Here is a 22,149-nt window from a genome sequence, read left to right as displayed (position 1 = left end):
TGCTCTGATCCCCTAACTGTGAGTTGTGCAGGTAAGCTGACTGGCTACATGTCCCAAGTCCTGGCATTTTCTGTTTGGATAATACAAAGTGCATCCTAATAATCCAACCTTTTCAATTGCTTTTAATTCCAAAATAAATGCTATTGAATTTTAATTTGGCAGGTTTTGGCCTTTTTCTTAATCAAATTATACACATTGTTTACATGTACACATTATTCAATGGGCATAATCTTTCAGACCCTACAAGCAGCATACCAAAATCTCCATACTGCAAAGAGAAAAAAGGCCCATGATGGAGAAAGAGCATCCAGCACTGGTCCACATACAAATGGTTACAATAGGTCCACAAGGTCCCACCACCTCCTCCTCCCAGTTGAGGCTGGGTTAGGCAGTCAGCTGAATCCTTCTGCAGAGGGCTCGTTGCTGGTGCTACCCTGTAACTCACCACATGACATAGCAGCTGCCAAGTAACTTCTCATGAGCTGACCAAGGCTCAAAAATCACATTTGGACATTCTGAACAGAGGATATGAATTAGGAGATGTTTGAGAGCTTAAGACAGTGTTAGTACTGATGAGCAATTTCCAAGCTGAACAGTAGGCAAATGACAGGAGAAATTTTCTGTCCTGAATCACAGAATCACGGAACGTCAGGAGTTGGAAGGGACCTCAAAAGATCATCTAGTCCAACCTCCCTGCCAGAGCAGGATCACCCAGAGTATATCACACATGAACGCGTCCAGGTGGGTTTTGAATGTCTCCAGAGAAGGAGACTCCACAACCCCTCTGGGCAGCCTGTCCCAGTGCTCTGTCACCCTCACAGTGAAAAAGTTCCTCCCTATATTCACAGGGATCTTCCTACGCTCCAGCTTCCACCCATTGCCCTTTGTCCTATCACTGGCCATCACTGAAAAGAGCCTGGCTCTATCCTCCTGACACTCACCTTTTACGTATTTATAAGCATTAATGAGGTCACCCCTCAGTCTCCTCTTCTCCAGGCTAAAGAGGCCCAGCTCCCTCAGCCTGTCCTCATAAGACGTTCCACTCCCTTAATCATCTTGATGGTCCTGCACTGGACTCTTTCAAGGAGTTCCCTGTCCTTGAACTGAGGGGCTTAGAACTGGACACAATATTCCAGGTGCGGTCTCACCAGGGCAGAGTAGAGGGGAACAAGGACCTCTCTTGACCTACTAACCACACCCCTTCTAATACACCCCAGGAGGGCACACTGCTGGCTCATGGTCACCCTGCTGTACACTAGGACCCCAAGGTCTCTCTCATCTACGCTGTTCTCCAACAGGCCAGTCCCCAGCCTATACTGGTAAAGCACCCTGTAGTTCAGCCTACCCATAGAAGCTGCACTGGTCTCACAGCTGGAGTAGCCACTTTGCTGACATTGTTTCTTTAGAAAAATCCCAAGGGAATTCGATAAGCCTCTCTGGCCCCCTGTGTCCTCCCGTTTTTAACAACACTTCCAATCCCTGTAAGCTAAAGCAAGGCAGTGTGTGCTTCTTAGGTGACGCTCATGTGCCAGGGCCCCTGGGGACCGTGCTCAGTGGCCAATCTTATCCTCATCGCACAGCAAAGCTGCATCGCTTCCTGCACCTGCTGTGTTCATGAAGAACAGCCCTGAAGCATCCTTCCATCTCTGTTGCTATTTTTTCTTTCTTTATTCAGAACTTTTTGATTTTCTTTCTCCCAGCTTGCAAATCTCTCCTAACTACTGTCTACAAGTGTAACTGCTAAACAATTTTACTATCCCTCTGCAACAGTTTTGGAGCTGTTAAAGCATGCAGAGATTCAAAAAAAAAGGGGGGAAGAAAATCTGGTCCAGCAAATGGGAAGACTGTTGGAATTACAGTGTCATATTTTGAAATTGTCCTTGGAGAAAATACATTGTTGAGAACAGCAGATATACGTGCTAGTTATTTAAGAAGATATCTTTGCCCCTGGCAGTTAATACACTCAAGTTTAATTAGATTCTTATTAAACGTTGCTATTTTCTTGCCCAAATCATATTAAAACTTAATTGGCAATGCTTCTTTCCTACATATTTTTATTTATCCTGTTTTTCTCTCCCCCCAGGCCAGCTGGGTTTAGCTATAAAGCCCCATTCTTTTAACCTCACAAACAACCGATTTCTTTTTGCATCTCCATTTTTTTCCTGATATTATGCTCTTCTATCCTGTTGTGGTTTTATTCCTCTCTAGCTACTATGTAAATTTTCCTGAGCAACAGCATTACGCAGGCTTAATTCTTGACATAAAAGTAAGAACTCCAGAGAGTCTGTATATGCAGATCAGTGTTCTGAGGCTTTAATCCAGAAATGAGCACCAAATTTAGAACAAATAGGTTACACAAATCAGCCATTCGTGTAACTTTTTCCTAGTGTCCTGAGACAGTGGTGCTATATGCAATCAGTAAATGCCAGTTTTCTCTCTGATCCTCGCTGCAGGTGAATAAAAACCAGAAGAAACATACTGAGATCTCATTTTCTCCTCCTTATCATCCATGTCAGTGGTGAAGAACTGGTTATAATTAGAACCCTCAGATCTTCTGAAGGACTTTAGAGCTTTGGAAGGAGTTGCCTGGGAAGATTTGAGAAAGAGACAGGAAATAGGACAGGAAATAGTCCTTCCTTCCTATAGCTTGTGATCTAATACCACTATGGAGGGAATGCAGTCCACACTGGTAAATATCTATATGTGCCTTCTGTTCTCTCCAGACACATGGGCAAATATTGAAAACTTGGCTCAGGAACACAGGTGAATGGCAAAATGCTTAAAACATGTCTGAATCCACTAGCAGCTGATGAGTTAAAAACCTTTTCCAGACCAGAACCAAAAGTCATTCCTTTAATAAAATGTTATATAAAAATGTGATATTAAAAATAATTAAATTGAAAACCCTAAGCCATATTTATGATAGAAAGCTGGGACCCACATCCCTCTATACAGTGGTTAAGCTTCTGTGTTAAAATGCTGCAGTTCAGTTCAATCAAAGTTATTTTTGGGTCTTTCCATTTACAAATCTCGACTACGAAGAATGCTTATCAGTGCTTGGACATTATTTGCCTTCCAATAAAATTCATGGTCAAATGAACAGCTGTCTGCTTCCCTAAGTTTGATATGTGGGCACAGAATTACAACTACATATGTAGTCATAGAAAGAAGCTCTTAGAACTTAGTCATGTAACCAGATAATTTAAAGTAAACAACTCATCACGTAACCAGATAGTTTAAGGTAAACAGCTCATGGAGGAGAAAGTCTGTTTTTCTTTCCCGACAAAAGGCTCGCTTGCAAAAATCTCACATTGCCTTGAGAAAGTGATTGTAAGGGGCAAGAACTCGAAAACAGGATGACTCCTACGTTCATAGAAGGAAAACAGATGGTTAACAAGGACATTAATCAGCTCAGACTGATGAGAACACCACAAGCTTGCAGAAAACATTGCATTCCAGAAAAGGGGACCACCACTCATATTCCGAAGACATTTGACCACAATTTTTGGAAAGATCTTTGCAAGTGCAAAGGACTGATAAGCTAATTAGCATGAGAAGCGAGGTAGGCGTGTTTAGGTAATGTATATGTATGTATAGGTGTTGATAGAATATTTATTGTTTCATTGTATAAATATGGGATGGTTTTGCTACTTCAGTGTGCACGTCTGTGGTGGAGTGATCTCCCGTGCACCCAGCGCTGAATAAACATCCCTACTTTATAGCTTTCGGGTTACAGAGTCTATTCCCGCACATCAAGTTAAAAATGAAAATAGTTCAGTCTTGTCTCTGAGCCGAGTATTAGTGATTGATCACATCACAAGAAAGATGCTGCATGACCTCATTCCCCTCAAAACTTGGATCAGATGAAAGGTTTTTGGAAGTTGACCACTGACCCACCTGATAAGTATTTGTAGGCTGATCATGTACTTGGATTTGTGATGGCTGAGCATGGATTGGCTTCCTTATAATTTTTCTTTCTCTCATTTCCATTAACTTTTTCTGTTTGCCAGGTACAGGATTAGCATATAGTGCCCATTAGCAACATAATGAGGCTAATGAACACAGAAGTATTTTAGCAACTTCAGCTATTGTGCTTTCACCCTTTGATAGATAATTGCTATAATGGAGCACTTTATTATTTTGATACTGTAAAGCATGAAGTTCTATTATAATTGTACACTAATCAGGGCTGTCTATCTGTCCTTGCTCACATGAATAACTGTTTACAGCCTCTGTTCCCATGCTTTTTCTTATGGTTTCTGCTACTTGCACCTCCCTCTTCCTAATCATTTAAATGAAATTTACTGAAATAAAACATTTATTTATTTATTCCTATGCCATACCTCTCTTCTCACCACCATTAAACTCTCTTCAGGTGACCCAAGGAGAGGAGGGGAGAGGAATGTATTCAGAAATAATTTCATAGAATTGGAGTACAAATTCAGGTTGGAAGGGATCTTCAGGAGCTCTCTAGTCCAACCTCCTGATCAAACAAGAGGCAGCTATGAGATCGGCCCAGGTCACTCAGAGGTTTTTTCAGTCAGATCATGAAAACCTCCAAAGATGGTAACTGACCTCTGGGCTCCCACTGAGTCAGACTCTCTGGGCTTCTGTCCTACTTGGTGGTGTTCATGGGGAAAATGGCATTCCTTACATGCAATCTGAACCTCTCATTTCGATTTATATCCCTTGTCTCCTGGCTCCCCACAATCTACTTGTATGTAGATCCTGACTGTACCTCCTCAGACACCTCCTTGTCAGTACGGGAAGGCTGCTCTTAGACCCCTGAAGCATCTCTTTTCCAGGCAGAACAAGCCATTTTCTTCAGCTTCCACCCACAGGGCAGGTCCTCCAGCCTGACTGTCACGGTGGCCTTTTGCTGAACTTGCTTCTGTTTATTCATGTTGTCTTGTTTAGTGAAGCCCAAAACATTTGTGATCTAATAAATGCTGGTAGAGGGAGATGAACACTTGAATCTACCAGCTGTGCTGCTGTTAATACATTGCAGGATGCTTCCTCAGCTGCCACAGGACACCACTGGCTCACAATCACCCTTCCGACTGCTGGTATCTTAAGTTCCCTCTGCACAGAGCTCCTAGCTGATAGTGATTTCAGTGATTTGTCCTCCTCAGGTGAAAGGCTCTTGTCCTTCTTGGAGTTCCTAAGGTTCCTGTTCATCCATCTCTCCAACCTGTCACAGTCCCTTGATATGATGTGGCCCACAGACTTTATAGGGATGCTGTTTGTCTCCTTTACAACCCTAGAAACACAATCAGAGGATGCAGTTGGAAAAAGAGTATGGAAGGATACTGCTTGGAAAGGTGTGAAGAAAAGCCATGGGACTGAAAGAAGACTTTAGACTTGGAGATACTGATATCTAATTGTTACCTGTGGGACTCCTAATGGTTACCTGTACAAGGGGACACAGTAATCTGTTTTTCTGCAGATTTATAGCATTACACACGGATGTAGTCCTGCACTAAAAACAACTTTTTCTCCAGAAATCAGTAAAATCACTTGAGGAGATGCTGAGTTGTTCTTAAGGAAACAAACAAGCCTCTGTATTTTCTGATCACTTCAGTCTTGTGATGTTTATTTCATTATCATGGACTAACACTTCCACTTTGTAGTGACCCCTTGGGAGCTCTCACCAGAGGCTATTTGTCAATGATTTATGTCAATACCCTGGCTCATACACCTCTTTCTTCTCATTAACTATCTGCTTAGCATCTCCCAAATACATCAGAAAGATGATGCCAAAGATTTGTGAAGCTGAAATTCACATTTGCAGAGAACTATCTCCCTATATTTTAATTTCAGAAGTACTGTGGCAATACAGTTAAAAATCAATGGCTAGCAACAGAATAAATGTCACAGAATATATTTAATCAGCATTTTGGTCTTACGATGCGTCAAGGTGTCATGACTTGTATCGTGAAATAGCATCTTTTACTTTTGCTATTTGTATAGCTCAGAAAAATCAAGACATTTTCAGACAATATAAGCCTTTCTTTTGGTCTGAAATGATGTTGGCAGAAGATCTCTGTTGTTGCCTGATGGAGGTATCCATATTTAATGACAAGTTGAGTGTATTTCATTCACATCTTTGACTTCTGACACTTGGGCCTCAGATCTTCTCAGTCTCTGCTTCAAGTTAATATTCTGCAATAGTGCTGCTTAGAAGTAATTGAAGCTTCCCATCGTGTTCTTAAATCACTTCTTTCTTGGTCTCTTTCTCTCCTATGAAACTAATGTCATCACTTATACTTGAAGACCAGGAATCTGCATGAGAAAATCACATAATCATTCAGACCAAGCAGAAAGGCTGGATAGTTCAACTACCAGTGTATGTTAGACCCCCATCCTGATGTCCTTGGTTTCTCTGAACTTTTTGCCCACTACTAACTATTGACTAACCCTGTTTCAGGTTCAGTGGAAGCATGTGTCCTCAGCCACTGCCAACACCATGAACTGTCATCTTCTCATCTCAATTGTCCATGGCCATCTCCAAATACAAAGTCAACTGCTGCTTATTCCACATGCTGCTGTAAATCCAACACAGCTGGTGATGAGTCCCACCACACTGCTCTGCTCGGCTAGTAAATACTGTTTTGCTGCTCTCATCCTTGCTGCTGGTTTCACAAGACTGTGGTTGATGCACTCTGTGCAACCTAATAATGAGAGGAGTCTTAAAACTAAAGACTCTTAAAACGGAGTGGTGGAACCAGGAAATATTAGTGTTGAGCTTTGCTTATTTGGTAGATTTTACCTTAGCACCTTGATTTCATTGTCAATACCACACTACAACTTCTCTCACCTTCTGCAGACATGCAGGCAAATGCAGTTCCTTGGTGATCTCTGTGTGAGCTTATATTTCAGGCCTGGGGTCCTGGGGGAAAAAATAATTAACAAAAAAAGTGCAATGGTTTTGTATTGTAGCCCTTCTCTTCTTTGTCCCTGCATTGAACTTAGGTCCTGACAAGCAGTGGCAACTGCCTGCACCTCAGCTCTTCCTTTGTAACATGACCCATACACCCAGCACATGGCCCATACCATGTGCTTACATCCCTGAGTTCTCCATCACCTTCTGTACCTGTCCCACCCCAACACAGAGTTTAACACATTGGGTCTCCAGGAAAATGTTCATAGGACAGCTTAAGGGAATGGTGTAAATGGGGCACTCTTGCAGTGTGCCACGCCTTCTCCATACCCCTCCTCCCCTAAGACGTGCTCCTCCTGTGAGTTCCTCATAAATGTCTGTGTCCAGCAGAAAATTATGCTGTTTGCAGAACAACAACAAAATCCACTCCCTTTGCAAGCTGTAGACAAGCAAATCGTGGGTATATAAAAGGTCAACTGTTTTAAGGCACTTCAAAAAAGAACCTCTCCCTTTCAGAAAAACCTAGGATGCACAACTATACCAGATGCACAACAAAACGTTCCATAAAACAAATACATCCAAGAACTTTTAGATTCCTTCTTATGTTATCTTCTCCTACAAATGTTTTCTCTATTACAGTTCATCTGCATTTAGAAAGGAAGGAAAAGCTAGTCCTATAATGAAATTAATTCGTATCGCATCTTTAGCTGCTTGAAAACAGTCTCATGTATGAAAAGCAGTCTCATCTATGTAAATGCATGTGTACTCTATACATTTATTTTTACAGTTTGCAAAGGCAGTAAGATGCAGGCATCTTTCTCAGAACAATGCAGTTCAGTGACTCTTCAGCAGCCGCTATTAGGCATCTGCTGTACAAACAGCACCATCACTTGCATAAAACAATAGGTCCAGCAAGCCAGAGTACGTAAGTCCTTTGATAAGGTTTCTGATGATATTACTAATATCGTTCTCTGTGATGATCCAGACACAAAGAATTGAGACCATAAGTCAGCAAGTGAATACCAGCACCTTCACTTGCCCAAGTGAATAACAGTCATTAAGGTTCTGCCAAAAGACCACTGATTCAGACATAATGATGAGCAGTTACCATACAGGCTTGGAAAAATGTTTATACATGGTATATGAAGTCAAAATACTCCCTTTTCTTAGGAGCTGCCTTGTGGTAGCACCAAACCTAGCAATTACATTACCTAATGAAACACATTTTAATGTAAAACAATCCTCATTCCCAGTGTAGCCATCTCTTCAGTTAGTAATGAAACACCAAGGACAGGAATGAAAGCTTTCATCTTCCTGCAGACAAACTTAGGGTCAGAGTAGAAAATACTTCTGTGTTACTGAAATAATAAAAACTTCAGGAAGTAACTTCTTGGGGCAAGGAGAGGTGTATGAAACAAGCAGAAATAACAGTTTCCTAGTCAAGCAAGCTTACCTTTGTCGCACCTGCCTTCGGACACTGCAGGCAGCCGGAATACCACTCTGCTGGACTAACACTGGAATTCTGGCTCTGCCTCTTTACTGCCTGCATAGAGAAGGGGTGTCTGCAGCCTGCTAGTCAAGTCAGGATGAGCCACGGAACTGCTGTTCTTACTGTGTAACTTCATGCTGTTTCCCTTTCTGAAAGTGACCTGGCACAGGGAAGAGAGCATCGTCTCTTGAACACATAAAGGAAATGTTGTGGTTTATGGGCTGCAGAAACTGTAGTTGCAGCATTCCAAATTTCATATCCTCTTTCCATGAGTTCTGTGCATATTTTTCTCTCTATAAATGCAGCTTTCACTACCCTGCATTTTCAAAAGCCATGAATTCTCTTTACTTCACTCACCAAAATCTCAAACTAATTGTTTTACCACAGGGGAAGTTTAAATATGGAACTAGAAAAAGGCAACACCCAATTTCTGAATGCATCCTGAAATACAAAGGTATTTGACTCTCAGATATGTATCTATCCACAACATCCTTCTCCCAAATATCTCAGCTGAAGTTCTGCATCCGGTCTGTGCAACTGCAGTGCTCTTCTGTCCCTCCCTAAATTGTAGGCAGACGCAGATCTAGATCTGAGCTTTGCACACAAGCATGACTCTAGTTAAAAGAGGGGAGATATTACTAATTGGCCCTGTAATGCCCATTCTGAGTACAGTTTTTTCTTTCACTTCCAAATCTAGGGAAAACAGATTGCTACACTCTGCAGTTAGAGGAGGCAGCATATGATAAAAATGTGTGTTGCAACAGAATAGCCACAGTCTGTTTACCTAAAAACCCTGTATCATTTTGATAGTTGGATCTTCCATCCTATGATAATACGACATTATTCTACAAGGACAGATTTTCTGAATAAAAGTGATGACTGGAACATTGATTGATCTGTCATCTGATATATCTTCTATCCCAAGTGTACATGTTTATCCCTGCCCATGGCAGGGGGGTGGAACTAGATGATCTTTGAGGTCCCTTCCAACCCAAACCAGCCTGTGATCAGATTCCCAGACTGATATAAATAGCCTTGCAAAGCTGCATCCCACCAACTTTGAAATCTTCTAGGACATTGTACCAGATAATGGTCACTGTAAAAGTGATTCCATACCCAGGTTTAAGGATTGCGCTGTAGAATCACAGACTGGGTTGGAAGGGACTTCAAAGATCATCTAACTCCAGCCCCTCTGCCATGAGCAGGGACACCCTCCACTAGACCAGGTTGCCCAAAGCCCCATCCAACATGGTCTTGAACACTGCCAGGGAGGGCATGTCTGTAAGTTGAAAGCCTTGGTGCTTGTCAATTATCCTGAAATTGTCCTTACTATAAGCCAGTGTTTCAGGTTTGCATAGAAAGGTTTTGATAGCAGGGGGCTACAGGTGTGGCTTCTGTGAGAAGCTGCAAGAAGCTTCCCCTAGGTCCAACAGAGCCAATGACAGCCAGCTCCAAGTCAGACCTGCTGCTGGCTAAGGCCAAGCCCATCAATGATGGTGGCAGCACCTCTGGGATAACAGAGTTAAGAAGGAAAAAAATAAAAAAGGAACAGAAGTTTTTGCAGCCAGAGAGGAGCAAGAAGATATGAGAAACTCTGCAGGCACCACGGTCAATCAAGAAGGAAGGAGAGGAGGTCCTCCAGGTGCCAGAGCAGAGATTCCCCTGCATGGAAGAGACCATGGAGAGGGGCTGTCCCCCTGCAGTCCATGGAGGTTCATGGTGGAGCAGATATCCTCCTGCATGGAGGAACCCTTTCAGGAACAGATGGAGGCACCAAAAGGAGGCTGTGACCCTGTGAGAAGCCCGTGTAGAAGCAGGTTCCTGGCAAGACTTGTGGCCCTGTGGAGAGAGGAGCTCACGCTGGAGCAGGTTTGCTGGCAGTACTGGTGACCTGATGGGGGGCCCATGCTGGAGCAGTCTGGTCCTGAAGGTGTGCACCCTGTGGAAAACACCTATGCTGGAGCAGATTGTGAAGAACTGCAGCCCACGGGACAGACTCATGTTGGAGAAGTTGGTGGAGGATTATCTGCCATGAGAGGGCCACATGCTGGAACAGGGTACGAGCATGAGGAGTCCTTCCCCTGAGGAGTAAGGAACAGCAGAGACAATGTGATGAACTGACCACAACCCCCATTCCCCATTCCCCTGTGCTGCTGGCTGGGAGGAGGGAGAGAAACTGGGGATGAAGTTAAGCCCAGGAAGAAGGGAAAGGGGTATTTTAAGATTTGTTTTTATTTCTCATTACTCAACTCTGTTTTGCTTGGTAACAAACTAGATGCATTTTCTCTAAGCAGAGTCTGTTTTGTCCATGGCAGTAATTGCTGGGTGATCTTCCTGTCCTTACCTCAACCCACAAGCCTTTCATTGTAATTTCTCTCCCCTGTCCAGCTGAGGAGGAGAGCAAGACAGTGGCTTTGGTGGGCACCTGATGTCCAGCCAGGGTCAAACCACCACAGCCAGGTTAGGACAGAAGCGAAACAAGCTGGGTTTAGCATTGTACTGGAACTCTGCCCCTCAGAAGAGTGTTTCCTTTGTTTTGTTTTAGAAAATGCCTTCAGGAAATAAATAGTCTTAATGTTCATTTATTTTTAATGTCTTAATAACTTTTTATTTAATTGGGGGGTATTATTAGCAATCAACTACTATCATAAAATACTAATACACTTATTTGTTAGAGGTACATTTTTAAAGCATTACAAGTCCACATTTTTAAGTGTCTATATGAAGCAGAGTTGCTTTGCAAACAGAATGAGAAATTTTGCCTACTTTAGCTCCTTTTGCCTCCAATTTCACAATTTTGGGCACCTAAGCAATTTGAACAAGTTTTCAAGCTTCTAAATATGATCTTCCCTCTTCTTGCACTATATAGGCCTCATTAACGTGCACCTAATAGGAAACTGCTAACAGCCAGGTTCTCTCATCAACAGGCACTGCTGTTGACAGTGCTTAGCTATAAATAGTCAAGCTCAGCTTTTAATCATATGACAGAGAGTTATGAATGACTTTCCATTCCTCATAAACAGTTTCAATCATTTTTACCTTTTAAACATGTCTGAAATGTTTTATATTATGTCTTGCCTCAGAAGTTAGCTTTATTTAAAAAATGGTAACATATTACTGGTTTAATTGACTTTAGAAACAAAAAGGTATTGCCCAAAATTACTGGCTCATGTAGATGTAAAACAAACACACATTGTAGAAGAACTTGCTGAATAATACAGGACTTCCTCATATGAAGAAACAAGATTTAGTAATACTAAAGTTCATCTTAAACATTTTAGAATAACATGCTGACACAAGTAATGTATTGCTTATCTGATGGTGTGTGTCTCACAGGTGAAATACATGTTCCAGGAACTTGTAATGTGCAGGTTTATGTAAATTAGCCTTACAAATGCCAAGTTATTATCTTTAAATATACTAGTAAGTGAATCATAGCGAATTCTTCATTCTGTGGTAGGCAAATATATATATATATATATATACTATTCACTGATTTTACTCCTACTCTTACTCATAGCATAGTTGTTTGTGGCTTTTTCTGAAAACCTGAAATAACCTGTTCAAAATGATTCTGAAAAGCTGACGTTTCAGATTCAGTAGCCCAATAAGGTCATTAAAAAGCTATCTAATAAGCTGGGGTTTTTTTAATAGTTTTGCTTAAGCAGAAGAGTTTGTACAATCAGGATTTTTCCCGTGTCTGACTTGGCAAGAATTTGATAGCTTCAATTTTGTCAGAAGTGCAAAATATCATTGGTGCTTAGCACGGGAATTCTTTCAGAAAGTTCAATCTTCTTGCCATTTAGAAAACAATTGTTCTGAAAAATATCTTTGGTGTTTCCTATTTTACTTTTCGTAAACTATGTCAGAAATTATTATGCCCCCCTCACTCATTTAAATAGAGAAGCCCACACCATTATTTTCCAATACAAGTAGTTAATCTACAGAAAAAATTTCAACTTTTTCCTGTCTTCTTCTTTTCACAGTTCCTAATGTAATAGAAACAAAAGCCTATCAACCCATGAATGTTCATACAACAGAGTCAAATTGACGAAAAAATATATTATCCCTCTCTGATACATTGCAGCCTTCCCGTCCCTGAAGGGAGCATACAAACAGGAGGGAGCATACAAACATACAACTTTTTAAAAGGGTAGATGATGGCAGGACAAGGGACAATGGATTAAAGCTAATGGAAGGAAGGTTTAGATTAGATATTAGGGGGAAGTTTTTTACAGAGAGTGGTGAGGTGCTGAAACAGGCTGCCCAGAGAGGTGGTGGAAGCCCCGTCCCTGGAGGTGGGTTCAAGGCCAGGTTGGATGGGGCCCTGGGCAACCTTGTGTAGATCCAGGCCTGGAGGTTGGGGGCCCTGCTTGTGGCAGGGGGGTTGGAACTCTATGATCCTTCAGGCCCCTCTTAACCCAGACCATTCTATGATTCTGATTCTATGATTCTTGAACATTCAGTCATTATTAAGCAAAAGGAGGTGCAGGAGCATTCATTCTTTTGTTTGGGAAACCTGCCTTTGGTAAGGAGGATTTATGCTGTAGAGATAGGGGGGCCAGCATGCAGTGATGATGTAACTTTAATAATTTTCTCCCTCTCTGCCAGCCCTGCTGCACTTGGAATGGCAGCTGCAGAGTTAGCCATCCTTAGGCCAAAGGGCTTGTTTCATCCTCCGCAAAATCCCCAAAACGTGGGTCCTTCCCATGCGCATAAACAGGGGAAATGATCTAACTGCTTCCCCATTTCCTGCTCCTCTGTATCCTTTCTTCCCCCCTGTTTTCTACAGTCATTATTAATAACAAATGGACAAAACCAGGCCTTAACTGCACATCTGGTTCAGCTCGGGCGAGATCTATCAGGACACGAGAGGCAACAGCTGCCAAGCGCCTTCATTTCAAAACGGAAAGTCTCCTACTAAAACTTTCTCTAAAAGACTGATTGATTTTTGCTGCCAAGTGAAACAGGCCACTCCTATAGTTAAGAACTGTCCCAACTCCTTTCCAAACACATACTAGCAAAATGCTATCCAGGAATTCAGCTAAGAGAATGTGAGGGAGGGGAAAAGGAGGGATGTTTTCTCCAGCCGTTTTGACCCATATCGCTAAAACATCATTTTCTAGGCTTCTGTTTTGTGTCAGATTAATTGGATTTAAGAGATACTATTATTCGTTTTCCCTAATTTTTAATAGAACAATTGGCATGAAATAGTATTCTCAGTTCCTGCTATCAAACTAATTAGGAATCCGTCCTTTTGCCGGACCATAGAGTGGAGCGTTGCAGAACTGCCACCGGAGGGAGCCAGTGCAATTGCAAACTTGAATTTCAGCTCAAATAAAACACAAAACCAAACCAAACAAACAAACAACAACAAAAAAAAAAAAAACCCCGAAACAAACAAACAAAAAAAAAAACCGAAAAAAACTCCAAAAAGATCATTATCCTGTAAAATAACAGACAGCAATATAAATATATTATTGTTCCAAAGCACAGTGTGCCTTTTAAGCACAAATCTCCACATTCCAATTACACGAGGAACACTAATGTAAATTAAAAAAACAGAACCCAAAGTTGCTTATAGTTTTGTCTGAGGAGTAGAAATATTATTTTGCATTGCACTGCTCATTAATAACCACTTATTTTAACTGTTTATTGTCCCCTTGACAACATCTCCCTTCACATTCTGCGCTACACCAATTTCCCATCCTTTCTTCTCATCTCTTTAAACTGGCATCTCCAAACCTGTGACTGCAGATCACCATCTCCCATCCCAGCCAGGAGAAAGTTGTGGCATGTCCCATGTTCCCTGAACCTGACTCTACCTACCGATGCACCTGGTATTGCCACTTTTCCTTTCATTTTGTCAGAATGAAGAGTAATTTGGCAATTGTCAGGCAACGTATTGCAGCTATGTGGTAGCGCCAAGCTCTCACTTGAAGCAGCTGCGCTCTAAGCACATCACTCTTGATAGTTCCTCATTTGTGGTTTTGGCTGTTCAACTGACTTTAAATATTCATCTCTTGCTTCAAATTGAAAGTGCACTGTGATTCATTTCTGCATCTTTTTTAAGTGTCAGGCTCTTACAATTGAGCAAGATGGTTAACCATCCATCACGTCTTGAACAATCTCTGGTGAATGTGCACATTTGCTTTTCTCCAGCATGAATAACATTGGGAATGGCAATTAATTTCTGTGAGGGCTTTTTAAAGTTTTATTTTATACCATCTTCCTTCTTCCATCTGCTAAATCTAAAAGCCTATCTATTTCCCTCACCCATTCACTGAAAATTGTGTCAAAAGAATAAGAAGCCAATCCCAGGATCTCCTCCGGGCACAGCTTAATAGGACCAGCAGTTTTTTCCAGCCTTCAGGTCACTCTCTTGCACCCCCCGTGACTTGGAAAAGACATGGAGCATCCTGTGTTTTCTTGAGGAGAAAGAATAGAACAACAAAAAAAGGAGGTGGGGGACACATTAGTGAAAAAGACGAGAGAAGAACTTCAGAATGGAGAAGCCAGAAGTAGTAATGATCTTTGAGGTCCCTTCCAACCCAAAGCATTCTATGATAATAATAGTACAATGAATGCCAAGGATAAAAACCAACTACTCAAATGAGAATTAAGCCTCACTAGGTTTGGTAAGTCATGGGGACCACTTGGGATTTCTCAACGTTTCCCTGTGCACATTGATTACTGCAATGGTTGGAGTACGCCCCTGAGTAAGGAAAAGAAGAATGTGGCTTCCATGCCTTGTGCCTGCTGTATCCTAAGGAAAGAAGGGAGGAAACTTTTACCCCATCAAGCCATAGTTTTCTCTAGAAAGGGAGCTTTACTTCTCTTCCCCACTCAGAACACAAAGGGTGGCAACTGGAGGACCAGGAAGGCACAGTGCAGCCATTAACAACTTATTGTTAGTGATGGTGGCTTTGATTTAGTGCTTGCCTGTTAAAATGAATGAGTTGTCAAATTTGTCTTTTGCTGAGGCTATTCTTAGCACTTTTGGTTTTTAACATTAACCTTCCCCCACTCCCTCTCCCCCCCCCCCCAAAAAAAGGAAAGATTCATCAAGCTTGGTAGGTCTTCTCTAATTGAACCCCTTGAAGAAGATTGCTAGTATATATTATATTGTTCATATAAGCTCCATTAACTTGGATGCCATTTAACAGACTCCAAACTGCCATTTGTTATGCCTTCTACTTAATACCAACTGCTTCCACAGACAAAATGTACCCTGATGGCACACTAGGATGTTTCTGTATCTGCTCACAGTGCTGCTTTCTCTCTCAGCTGCAGTGTTTTCTAAACTCTGAATTTTCTGAGCCATCAATCCATTTTTCAGTGATATGTATCTGTCTGTCATGCTGAAACTTCTCAAAACCTTCAGAAAGCAGCAAAACATACATACATTTCCTTTTATGCTTCTGTGACATGTTCTGATAGTGCTTTCAAGGTGATGCCAGTTCCCCTTGCGTTAACTACTAGATAAAAACAAAACTGACTTTATTCTTGGCTCAGCACCCCAACTTTTTTTTTACTTACTGATTTTTCAGTATTACAGTCTGTCAAACTTAGAGAACAGCAAGGACAGTTCAAGCTCTAGGGCATTTGTGAATTCCCATGTGGGAGAATACAACTGTTTTTCAAGTCTTCCACAAGAATTTTTCTGGAATTCTAATTTCATATCTTAACCAAGTTCAGATGTTTTGGGTTTAATAGCACTTTCTGCCTGTGTTCATCTTTGGTTTCTTGAGTTTCCTCATCAAAATTACTTGGCCCACACTTGTCCATGATGTCTATACTGAGTGAGCATCGGAAAGCAAGAAAATTTTTGATAGTCAGCTTTCTGAGATAAGTTCATTGCATATTCCCTCACTTATCATTTTGTAAACCAAATACTTCTAAGTATCTCCCCATGCTCTTTACAGTATAATGAATTTATTTGTGTGATGCCTTTACCTCATGGCATCTTCACGTTGGATACTGAACATCAGTCTTTTTCCTATTTTATTTACTGTGGGTTTTGCTGTCCCATGTTTTTCCTGTCTCTACACTTCATTTTGCTTTATTATGTCCACAATTTCCTTTTTCCTTTTTCTAATGACAGTTGTTTTACTCCTAGAACAAGTATGATGCCAGAGTCAGACATGATAGTTTTATTATGGCTGCATATGGCAGTATTTGATTTTTTTTTTCCAGCTGGTCTCCAGAATTTTCCTTCTTAGGCACTATATCATTCATCTATTTTGAAGCAAATTATTGGTGATTCTAAGAAAGGCCATATTTCAGACCAAGTCAGACCAATGATGAAGTCTTTCATCACAGCAAGAATATGAACTTGTAGTCATAAGGTAGGCATACTCCAGTATCCAGAACAGCATTACACAGGAACACCAATATTAGAGTACAATCTGTTCGTTTTTTGCAGTGTCCTGGTGTGTCTTTTATGGCTTTGCTGCATAAAACACTCTTTTGAAATGACTCTCAGACTATGCATTTCATGCACCAAGAGGTGGATTTTGCACACAAACTGATCAGCCTCCCTCCTTCCAAGCCCTATTTCTAAGCAGGAAGTTGCTCCGATTTTTGCTATTCTGAAGTTAAAATCAGCCAGCTTCCACTTTTCGTGGTTTAACTTCTCTGGCTTTTAGGGTATCTCTTCAGTACATTGGCTTGGAGATCCCTTTTGAGGGGAAAAGTGATCAGAATGCAGATTCCCTCTGAGGAGCAGTTTATTATTGTTGGGAGTACCCATTGGATTTAAACCATGTTATAGGAATATAAATGGCTAGATTCAACTATACAACTTTTCTTACAGAGTGCTTTTTACCTGAAGAGAAAATGCAGTTCTGCATGGACACTTCTTGCCTGTTTTATTCCCCAATACTTTGGACATAAATTTTCAAGCCCTGAGAATCCCCCAACGTTGTTAAAAGGGCCCATTTGTTCGGCAGTTCACATGATGCAACACGGAGAGGAAGCTGCCCAGCTGCATGGTGGCACTTAGTGCTGTACGAACTATACCAGGCATGCTAATTGGGGGGAAAGCCCTTTACATCCCCCCTCCCATTAACCCAGCAGGCACTGACATAAAACGTCACAGGCCCCTTTACCCGGAATGTCTTCAGCTCTTCTGACTGCTGATTTTGTATGGAAAAGCTGGTAACTCCTTTAAGTGGTGTAGATTGATTTTTTCAAACTTCTAAAAAATGTCATTTTAGGTTGGTCAAAATACAGCAGCACAGAAAGAGATCACTAAGTCGTATGGATGGCACAGCAAATCCATTACAATGGAGAGAAATTGCCTAAGGCAAAAAATAACCAGAAAAAAAAGTCCTGTGACTGAATGTGCCATATGGTAACTCATACATTCTTACCAAAAAGAATCAGATCCTGTGCTGCAAACTTGTACAGGGTGAGGGTATGGACAAAAATTAAATGGAAAATAGAACACAAAGAGCAAATGGAGTATATGGTATCCATGAATGGGCAGTAGTAACAGTGTATAAAATAGCTGTGAAGAGACATCAGAATCAAACATACTGGATTTGCAGCAGCTCTTCTGGACTGAGGCAGCCTGAAGATCACATCAGTGAAGGGCTTCACGTCTCATCCACGATTTGTGTTCTTACACTGATTTGGCAGCGTTCATTTCTGCAGGTATGGCAGGCTCCTTTCCCACCCCCCTGCAAATACAAAATTACAGTCACTGGGCAGAAATGAGCTGTGCCATTTTGTTTTACAGGCTGGCAAGGAGGTGAGGGCCTGGCTGGCTGCTCACAAAGCTTAGCTGTCAGCAGCTTCTGAGGACTGTCCTCATTTCTTTCAGGCCACCCCAATGGATCATGGTGGCAGCTGCAGCAAGGAGGGAGCTGCTGGTGCAAGAAGCTGTCCTATCAATGTTCCGTCCTGCACTTACCACATTCCCCCTGCTGAGACTTTCCAGGTCTCTCCATAAATGGCAGAAAAGGCAAAACCACTTCTGCAGCTTTTTTTATTTTCCTCAGTTTGGACCTCTAACATTTTTCTAATGGGGTTACAGACCTCTGTACAACAAACCTAAACCCAGTGACAATTGGTTTGCTTTTCCTAGCTTCCTTCCTGCACTCTGGTTTCAAACTCTTCTGTATCAGGGCAGTTCTCCAGAAGGCCTTAGTGCTTCGGAGATGACACCAAGTGTCATTCAGTACTCACCCTGACTAATCTGAAGCAGATATATTTTTAAAGTATGAATATATTTTAAGCTAGCCTAAAGCTACCTAAGGAAAAGTCATCACAATATCAAGTAGCTACCTATTTGTAAAAAACAATATGATCATCAATGCAGTTGTTTATGTGAAAAGGAGATTTAACATATTTCATGGAAGGCATCATTTGCAGAGCATGGCTCAACAAGCAGTTTATACTGAGAGATGCTCTTGTGTAAGAGGCTTGACCTAGTTCAAGACTCTTGTTACATTGCCGTATTTTAAGTAGCTACTTCAAATCAGAGACAGTACCTTCTATTTGTACCAGAGTTCCCCGTGAGCACGTTGCTGGTGTCTGCACAGCACTGTGTCAGATCTGCCAGCACGAGGTACTCTGTGCAGAACACATCTCCTAGGCAGAAAGGCTGAAGGAGTTCAGCCTGGAGAAGTCTCCAAGGAGACCTAATTGTGGTCTTTCAATATATAAAATGGGCTTGTAAGAAAGACTGAGAGAGATCTGTACCAAGGCCTGTAGGGACAGAACAAGAAGCAACAGCTTTCAACTGAAAGGGTAGACTGGATAAAAGGAAGGAATGTTTTGCAAAAAGGGTGTTGAGACACTGAAACAGATTGCCTAGAGAAGCTGTGGCTGCCCCCTCCCTGGCAGTGTCCAAGGCCAGGCTGGATGGGGCTTTGGGCAACCTGGTCTAGAGGAGGGTGTCCCTGCCCATGGCAGGGGGGTTGGAGCTAGATGAGCTTTGAGGTCCCTTCCAACCAAAACCAGTCTGGGATTCTGTGACTGAGAACCCTGGCTTTGGCTCTGCAGAGTCTTTCTGTACTTTTGCTGACGTACCTACATGGTGCTTCAAGAGTTTGTCACACCATAGCCTTTCCTTGCTTTTCCGGCAGGTCCAGAACTTCCAGCCAGATCTGTTTTTGCCATCATGGACCATGTCAATAACACAACAAAATCTGTACACAACTTGTGAGCCTGGCTTTGGTACTCTAAAAGTGCTTAGCAAAGCCAAACATTTGCAAGAGATGTTATGGAGATAGCAGAAGTCCTGTTCTAAGAGAAGACAGATCAAGGAGAGGTCTGTTCAGGAGCCTAAGGCAAAACCAGCTCCGAGGCAAAGAGCAGCAGCTATGGAAGGTTCAACTGCAGCAAGCAGCACCACTTACACAAGTTGTCACATCTCTCATGTATCTGACCATGGAGATCAAGGAACAGAAGCAACTGGCAAAAAGGTCTAAACCAGCCAAGCGTGAGTGGTCCCACAAAATGCAAACAGACAATGTTTGACCCACCAGAAACTCTCCCAGCTTCAAGTAAGCCATCAACATATTTTGAATAAAATTTGAACGTGCACAGCAAGTTTAGACCAGCCTGGCAACACTGGTTATAATCCTGCTCTGGGAGGTTTAAAACCTATCGCCCGCTCACATAGCCCTACCAGTTCATTTCAGTACACTGCCTCTGGAGTAATGAAATCCTTACGAGACTTCCGTTCCCATTTTTCACTTGTCAGGGTAAAATTTGTGAATCTGCTGCATCCACTGAGGAACACATGCTTGTATTCAGATGCTTAACTGAGCAGGCCATTTTTTAGAAATGCTTTGTTTACAGCTCACTTGTATTTAGACATCTGCTGTTTGTTCTTCAGCTTTGCTTGTTGGAGAAACCAAGCCGGGGTCCTTTTATCCAAAGAACTACCATCAGTCGCAGGGGCCACCGAAAAAGAGCACACAGGTTGTTCCAATTGCTTATTATATAGTGTTAAATCTTTGTTTAACCAGCCAGTAAATTAAGTATCGTTCCTGCCTAACATCACTGTGATGCGAGCTCAGCACCGTGTTCCTGCTGACCCAGTCGGTACCGAGCTCTACAGTCAGTACGCGGTCTGGTCAGCACGCGGCCTTCTGCCTTTTACTCTCAGATCTCGAAGGAACAGGTTTCTATTTCCCTTGTTCCCTTTTTAGGTGGGTAAGAAGCAGGTGCTCGGGTCCCCTCACCCCAAGGACTGCTGACTCGGGGGCTTCTCAGGTTCCTGTAAAAAGAAACTGTCTACGTGAAGGAGACGCAGGAATCCAACGACACCCAAGCTGCCGCCGTGCTCCCCACCGCCGCGGGTCGGGCAGCCTCCTTACACTGGAATTTACCCAGGTCCGTGGACACAGCTCACGCAATCGCTCCCTCTGGGGCGGGAGGGATGACAAAATCTCTCCCAACCCGCGCCAGCACGCAGGGTCTGGATGAATCCAGACCAACAAGAGCCGTGTGGGAGCCCTTGTCCTCCCTTCGCCCTCTCCCCGCGCTGAACAAGCTGTTGGAGGGCCGCAGCCACCACCGCAGCCCCTTCCCTTGGCCGGCCACCGGCGTTCGGCTTTTCAACGTCGTGCACTCGGCTCGCCCCAGCGGTCCGGCCCGGCCGCCTTCCCGCCCAGGCCCCAAACAAAGGGGAAAAAAAACATCGCTCTGCGCGGCCTCCCCGTCGGGGAATCGAACCCCGGTCTCCCGCGTGACAGGCGGGGATACTCACCACTATACTAACGAGGAGCTGCCGTCATTTCGAGTCTGGCGAGACTCACTTTATCCGCAACGGCACCCTCCCCGTCACACCTCCCCACACACCCCCCCGCACCGGCGGGTAACGGAAGGGTTGGGCCGAAGGGGCCCCGATCTCTGGGCAGCGGTAATCCGGCCCCGGGAGCCTGCCCGCGGGAGGCCGTTGCTGTTGGGCTCGGCGGCGGGTGTGCGGGCGGGGGAGTTAAGGTACTTGCGCGGGGAGGCGGGAAAGGAAGCAATGGCGGCGGAGAGGGGCCGGCGCGCTGAGCTATGGCTTTAGTGGGTGCGGTTACCGCAGACGGTGAGAAGGGCTCTGTCCCGAGGTTACCCCCGGGCGCCCTCGTCCCCGTCCTCCCCCTGCGGCGGCGGGGAGGGTGGGTGGGGAGCGGCGCACCCGACGGGCGTTGCTGGCCGAGTTCTAACACCCCGCGTGCCGCTGCCCAGCAGGACCTCGTGGCGCAACGGTAGCGCGTCTGACTCCAGATCAGAAGGCTGCGTGTTCGAATCACGTCGGGGTCATTTGTGTTTTTGTTCTCTTTTCTTTTCTCCTTTGAACCTCCTCTTACCGGCTGTAATCTCGGAGGAAACGGAGGAGGCGTGAACTCTTCCCCTCCCTCTGAAGCTGAGGGGCTCGCTTTCTTGCTTGCGCTGAGAGGAGAAGTGGAGGGGATAGGACGCGCTCGGTCTGAGCAGAAGCCTCGCCGGGGCAGCCCGGGGAAAGCCGCGCAAGGAGCAGGTGTTCGCAGGGAGACTGGCGGCCCGATAGCGACAGCAGCACCCTGGGGGGGAATGCTGAGCCCAAGGAGTGCAGCGAGAGGAAAGGGAAGGGAGGACGCGGCTTCCTGCCCCGCCGTTGGGCCCCGGTGCAGCGGTGCCGGGGCGGGGAGCGAGCGGGACTCATGGCGCTGCCAGTGTGAAAGATCCCGCTGGATTACGCGGCAATCTCGTTGCGGTGTCTGTTTATCCAGGGCTTTCTAATACCCCGCTTATACACAAAGGGCGAGGACGTGTCCCAGAGCCGCTTCCCAAG

The 22,149-nt window shown here is 43.6% G+C and overlaps 1 long non-coding RNA gene across 2 annotated transcripts; it reads right to left on the bottom strand.

Annotated features, from left to right (window-relative positions):
* Window positions 1-5,918: 5,918 nt before the first annotated feature.
* Window positions 5,919-21,116, bottom strand: LOC311203218. 2 transcript variants are annotated; one of them, XR_014617953.1, is made up of 5 exons: window positions 21,094-21,116; window positions 17,910-18,052; window positions 8,334-8,529; window positions 6,818-6,889; window positions 5,919-6,282 (listed from the first exon to the last, which is right to left on the bottom strand). It is a non-coding gene; the product is annotated as an uncharacterized lncRNA (long non-coding RNA). The 2 variants fall into 2 exon arrangements; XR_014617954.1 differs by lacking the exon at window positions 8,334-8,529.
* Window positions 21,117-22,149: the final 1,033 nt, after the last annotated feature.

This window comes from Gallinula chloropus (genome assembly GCF_964237585.1).
Source record: "Gallinula chloropus genome assembly, chromosome: 1".
NCBI lineage: Eukaryota > Metazoa > Chordata > Aves > Gruiformes > Rallidae > Gallinula > Gallinula chloropus.
The sequence above is the reverse complement of the archived record's forward strand: the minus strand, read 5'-3'. Positions and strand labels throughout refer to the sequence as shown.